General features: G+C 32.1%; 1 protein-coding gene across 3 annotated transcripts in view; it reads right to left on the reverse strand.

Annotated features, from left to right (window-relative positions):
* The window catches only part of LOC111630648 (inactive rhomboid protein 1-like), a 55382-nt gene extending 53965 nt beyond the window's left edge, over nucleotides 1-1417 (reverse strand). For all 3 annotated transcript variants that reach the window (XM_023374786.1, XM_023374787.1, XM_023374785.1), the window contains exon 1: nucleotides 1100-1417. The gene's annotated coding sequence lies outside the window, so the exon portion shown is untranslated. The remainder of the gene's footprint in view (nucleotides 1-1099) is intronic.
* Nucleotides 1418-6857: the final 5440 nt, after the last annotated feature.

Consider the following 6857-nt stretch of genomic DNA (forward strand, 5'->3'; position numbering starts at 1 on the left):
AAACTTTAATAATTTTTTTTCTTATACACATGAATAAATATTACTTATTGTTAATTCATTTTTAAATGCATGTTGTGTTTGAACATTTTAAGTTAAAAGAAAAAAATATTTGAAAAAAAAAAAATCATTCAATAAGATTCAAATTAATTGAAATATTTCTTTCTATTTAATCTGATTAAATTAATGTAATATTTTTCTAAAAAATCAATACAGTGACTTGAAGAAACTAATCATTTCAATGGAGGGCCAAGTTTTGAACTTCAAAGAGAGAAAAGAACAGTTTGTTAAATTACCCAAAACTACTTTGATAATTGCATTAATCACTTTCATTTCTAACATTTTCAGCCATATTTAACAGACCTCCTTCAGGATAAAACGTACAATATGAACGACATTTCCATTTGAATAGAACAAACAGCTTAAATTGTATATTTTGGAATGGTTTAAATCTTAATACCAGACTTTATAAACAAAAATATACACTTTATATACAAAAATACTATAATAAATAAATAAAAATATAAGTATATGCATAGAAATACACAGTATAGAACACCGTTTAATAACAATGTCACATGGCATTAACAATTAAACGTTAAAGCCGAATTCATTATCAGATTAACCACATAAGGAATTCGGCCCGTCGTTTAATCGTTAATACAACCGAGTCTGATTTTCCATATGATTACATCTCGGAGTATTCCTTTTTATATCATTTTCAAATATTACAATATAAATCAAATAAAACAAATCTTTTCATAACAAAATTTGTATCCAGATTAGATATAATTTAAATTATATCATTAACATTATTAAGCTTTACACTACAATCACTTATATGTAACCACTTCAATCACGTGCCATTTGTTTGATAAAATATAAAATCGTTACCGTTCAACATAATTAATACTAAAAAAATGTAACGATATACACGCGACGAAAAACGTTTCTAAAAAAATGAACGTCTTACAGAAATTAAAAACGATTGTCAATAAGATTAGTTTTGACGAATTTAAATTTCCTGGTATCGAATGAAGGCGTAATAACTTAAATAAATAAATAAAAAAGCGCCAATTACTTTAATAAGATTGACGTTTACCTCAACACGTAAATAATAATATCATCTTTTCTTAGCATTCGTCTTCTTCAATATATCAACAAAGTGAAATTTTAGGCTTAACTATGTTTACTTGTGAGCCACTAAACTGAATACGTCTGTCAGATATTTTGACAGAATCGTTTTTGCCTGCCTCTTCGATACCGACCAGGTATCCTATAAAGATGCTTTTTAAACTATATCACGAAGAATTCACAACATTTCGTACAATGCTGGCTTTTTCTATCAACATCCAGATAGCCATTACTTCTTCAAGATTGAAAATAATCTCGCCTCGAGAGACTCTAACATATTGTCCCCTATCGGCGATATTTATAAAATCCACTTACGCAATAGCATCTTTCCTCAATACGGCCAATACCGAATTAAGATTTGTATATGGTCTGTAAATAAGTTTAAATATTGTTGTATTGTGTGTATAATTTCTCAACTGGAATACACTCGATAATTATCAATACAGTACAAATCGTTTTGTCTAAATTAAAAACATTGTAGTATTATACACTATATAGAAATCAAATTTATTAGCCAAATTTTTTTAAGCCGGAATCAATGCGTTTTATATAGTAACTTATCGCGTAATGGATGCTATATAAATAGGCCTACTTAATTCTTGATTGATCTACTTTAAATGATCTTTTCGATTTAAAGTTCATCTATAAATACTTTCTTGAAGCAAATTAATGTTATGACATAATATCGTTACATTAAAGTGTAAACAATGTCGTCTAACATGCTGTATTTGTAATAAGAATGAAAATTATATGCAATATAATTAAATTTTTTTTAGCTACTTACAAATAACGAATTTCAATAATGTTTACGAATCGTGTAGATTAATTTATTCTACGTTTCCGCAATACTGTTTGAAGGATTTTATTAAATATCATCGTGAATTGCTTGAAGGGTAACGGTATTGTTGCCAATTTTATATTCTTTGATAAGAGATTTGGTGCTTTTGTACTTGTACTTTTAATTATTAAAAGTTTAATATTTAAAGTTTAATATATATATTTCTAATATTTATAAATATTTCGTATTTCGTCATTAGCATCAATGTAGCGTAGACACGAAATATTCGAATTTCGTCTTATGAATCGTCACCTTTATATGCCGATTATATTCGTTATTCGATGCTGAATCTAAATGCATAAATTATCATAAGGTCGTCTTCGTCTTTAATATAGAAATGTTGCGAAGGCAACCAAAAATGGCCCTTTGCTCTTCAAAAAGTACAGATTATTCCTTGGTATATTATTGCTAAAAGCAATAGTTCCTATGGAACTGTGTTTCGGGATTATTTGTACGCGTATCCGTTTCTTCGTAATCAAATAAATCCGTTCTCGTTTTCCCCATCCGAATAGAAGAAGAATGTTTTTACCATATTCTGACTTATAAATACATAAACTTGATACAAGGAAGCTACCGTGGTTTAATGCATTTCCTGTGAGCGCAACGTCACATTACCGCGAAAATTTTAAAAACCAAAAAACTAGACTCCTGAAGGGCGGGCCACCTTTAGACACTTGGCCCGTTGCCCGGCTCTAACTACGGCACCGAACAAAGCCAAACGTTTCCAATGTAAAAGTGGACGATACGCACACATTAGCAGATGCAGTGCCAGCAATTCAGGGGTTTCTCCCATAGCGTGATGTAAAAATCAATAATAGTCTGTGGGGGCAAGATATTTTTTACGAAATTTGAAACTTAATATCTGCTGATAATTTTAAAAATTTCTGAACTTTTGCCGTTAGGTTTTTTATTTCGGCTATTTGCTTTTGATATGTTTAGGAAAATGAGAACACTGAATAGGGAGGAATGACTGCATCGTATCTTTTGAACCAACCCGAAGACGTAAAATTATAAATGATGGAAAAAATAAAGAATGTTTGAAAAGTCCGGAAACAATGTTTGCACTTTTCGACTTTTGATATGCAACTGAAAATTGTTCTTCGGTTCCAACCGACACAAACGGTTTTTTGCAGTGCAAGAATAACAGAAAGACAAAAGTATCGATTGAGCAGTCATCCAAGACCCCAGTTGTTCGTTTCGCAGTTTTTCTTCGAGCGTTTTCTCTATTCTTCTGCATATAAATACATTTTCTGATTCGTTTCGTCGAGCTGTCTCCAACGGCGTTTCTTCTTTTCCGGATCGAGTGTTTTTCCAGAGCTACGGGTTCCGGAAATTTGCTACTTCTAACTGCTTTTTCCGACGTTCGGCCGAACGTAAGTTGTAATTTCCGATTTCCTTTGTCTTTATTACTCTTGTTTTTCGGCCACCGTGAAGAATAAGGCTTCTACTATTCTATTTTAAATATCTTTTCTGCATTTATGCAAGAAATCGAACATATTTTAGACCCTTCTCAACGATATTTAGCGTTCCATCGTATATAAAGTTTACACGGGGAGTTGGCTTTATTCGAACTCTTCGTCTTAATGTTCGATTTTATATTTATAAGATTTGGGAAGATCCAGCATATTTTTCGAATTTAGTATACCTTAAAAAGAACCCAGAAGGGGCTACGAAAACGTTTGTTATTAATCACTTAGCGGTTAGTGGTTGCTGCCAACCATAATTATCGTTATCCCAGTGTGGTAAGCAGATAGCTAAACATTTTACACTTAGTATCGAAAACCTAATTGTTGCACTCGGTGAAAATGGGTAAGATCGACTATAATCTACTAACCTTAATCTTTGCTATCGTTACTTTTTTCCGAGCAACGCCGGGCACATCTGCTAGTTCACAATAACAGTATTAGCAACCCCCCGAACCTCGAGTATTTATGGGTCGTAGTTGATCAACGCCTGAAGTGGCCTGGCTTAACCCGCAACAGGCTTGCTAAATAAAGAGGCCCTCTTAGTGCCCAGAGGAGCGAATGAAAAAATAAATAAATAAATAAAACCCTCGGAGTGGCAAGTGTGCCTTTGCCACTTTAACTGTTTCTCTAAAATTATCCTTTCTTAAAAGGAATGCGCTTACAAAAGAACAGAAAAAGATTAGATCTGTAGAAACTGTTTTATTTTTGCAAACATTAGGTTTTTACAAATTACATAAGTTTTATTCTTTATTGAGGCATTTTAAAACAGACTTTTAATAGCATATATATAGGTCCAAACACATATTTTAATGTGTGCGAGAGCTCTCGACTATCGCTTGGATGCCTTAATTAGGCCGTAACAATTACTATTAATGTTTTACAAATATAAATATACAACAATTTATAATTGAGATTAAAATTATTAATTAATATATTAATAATCAATTAATTTATCAAACGTTTTATGTATAAAAAATTTGTTTTGCAATTAATCCTTTTACTAGTGTCTGAATAACAAATATCAATTTGTTGAGCGTGTCGTTCCAATAACAAATTAAAACACAATTCCGGAGAGTCCAAGTTCCAGGGATGACAAAAATTGGGAGTCAAATTTGAGCACAGACACAAGCCGGAAGAGTCCAAATTCCAATATAGACAGGATTCTGAAGTCAAATTCGAGATAGACGNTATAATTTCAGAATCTGACGCGTGTATAATAAAGATTAAAAAGCCACGTCACACCGGTGTGGGGATAGGGGTTAGAATAGAGACGGTTCGAAAAATGCACGTGGTGGTGCTGACGTGATGGCGGCACGAAATACAAACGTGTAAATATAGACATTTTGCGTTAACCAAGACCTTACACGGGAATATAAAACGAAATTAAAGCAAATACTTGGCGAAAATACAACAACAACTTGATATTTATACCGTAATATCGGGAGAGATGGTTATTTAATGGCCATTTCTAGAAATGATTCCATATACATAATTATAAAACAAAGCGTGTATTGTAACGTGAATCTGATGAATCACACCCGCCGAATAACTATTTAGTCGGCAACTTGAATATTAATTAAACTGACGCTTAATGTAACCAGGGAAGTCGTGCTAAAATTCCTTTATTTCCCTCCAAGTTTTTATACGCTTAATTTAATAGAAAATCGGCTGAACATTTGTGAAGTTGTGGCAAATCTTTCTCACCAGAAGTGTTTGAATTTATAACTCTAACCATACGTTAATTTTGCTATTGCAAACGAAGACAGGTGCACTGATTTTAAAGCAATAAACGCATTGTCTAAGATACACTTCTCGTTAGCCCTGTTATTCCATTTGGCTCCTATTTTTGATTAAGGGAGCCAGCGCCAAATCCTTAACTACGTAGTCAAAATCGAATTTTTCGCATATTTGTGTTGTATGGACAATAGATTCGGGAAGGTATTCACACATTGTAATAGAGCAGTGGCGTGCCGTGACATTTGGTGATAGGGAAGCTGCGTTTCTATAAGAAGCCGACTTCCAGGGGCAATCACTTAATCCTTTCTTTAAATGTATTTTTAATAGATTATTTATCTAACGTACTTAATAAATAAACAAGTTCAATATAATTTCCTCTGTTATTAGATCAAATATATTCCTTATGCCCTCTAAATGCCAATTCTTGCTTTGATAAAAACATATAACATCTATTTATTTAGATATAATATATCTATTAACTGTAACTATCTCGTTATAATTTTCAATATTTATTTTATATTATTTACTAATGTTAAATTCTATTTCGCTTCGATTTCCAAATTGCTTCAAATACAAAAGAATCGACGATTTTTCGTGTCTTTTGCCAGCTAAATTGTCAAAGCCATTCTTATTCCACACACTAATTTCATTTGAAAATAGTAGGCAAGCCAACAAAACAATTTTTTCATTTTTATGTATTTACAAAGCCATTTTATCGTGAAAATGTCGAACAAATTTTTTTATTGAAGCGTTTATATTTAATTTAAGCATTGGCCTTTCTCTTTTAATAATGTTTTCTTTTTCATTATATGATCTTGAGCCAAAACTTTTTTAATATAAATTTTCAATGTCGCAATGACATTCCGAATCGCTAGCCACGATATAAGAACTAAAATTAAAAATAAAATTATAAAAACTTTCTCGGTGAAATAAAATGTGTGGTGGATATACATATCTGGTACAAAACATTCCTCAATTGTATGAATATACTTTGAAAGAAAATTATAATTAAATATAGCTTTGTAATGAAACGTACATAAAAATAACATAAAATATTCTTTACTCTTTAAGTCTTAACCACTTAGTCAAATAGCTACCTACAAGTGGAATCAGAGACGGTCCTGCTAGGTGTGCGGTGTGTATATGCAGGCGGGCTGCCAAATCCCGAGGGTGCCCATACCGGTCAATGTCAAATGCCTGTTTATTCGCATCACTAGTATATCTCAAAAGACGCGACAGGGTTCTTGTAAATTTTAAATGTTTCTCACCATAGCTGTAAAAGTCTAAATATGTTAAACTTAATAGATTGTCCGTCTGTTTTCTAACTAATTCGTTCTAGGACCAGGTGTTGTCCACGGAAATTTCCAAAATTTACAACTTTTCGGTCACTCTCGTTGAACTGGAAAAATGTCTGTCTTTATTACATCTAATATTTCGAAGAAATCAGTCTCCACTGTACTCAGCTAGAGATTGGTTCGGCTAGACTTTTGTTTAAGTAAAATTTCGGCTCTTTCGTCAGGGTTTTGTTTATGTCCCAAATTCCCTAATCGATTAATTATTTAACTACTTCTTAAGTAGAAATAAGTCGAAACCAGTTACTTTGTACTCGAATATTTGTAGTCTCGGGAAAAAAGTGGAAAGACAAATTTTTATGACAAACGGATACATAAATCGTAAATTTAAGG

This window comes from Centruroides sculpturatus, unplaced genomic scaffold (assembly GCF_000671375.1).
Source record: "Centruroides sculpturatus isolate CEXI.00-Female unplaced genomic scaffold, Cexi_2.0 scaffold626, whole genome shotgun sequence".
NCBI lineage: Eukaryota > Metazoa > Arthropoda > Arachnida > Scorpiones > Buthidae > Centruroides > Centruroides sculpturatus.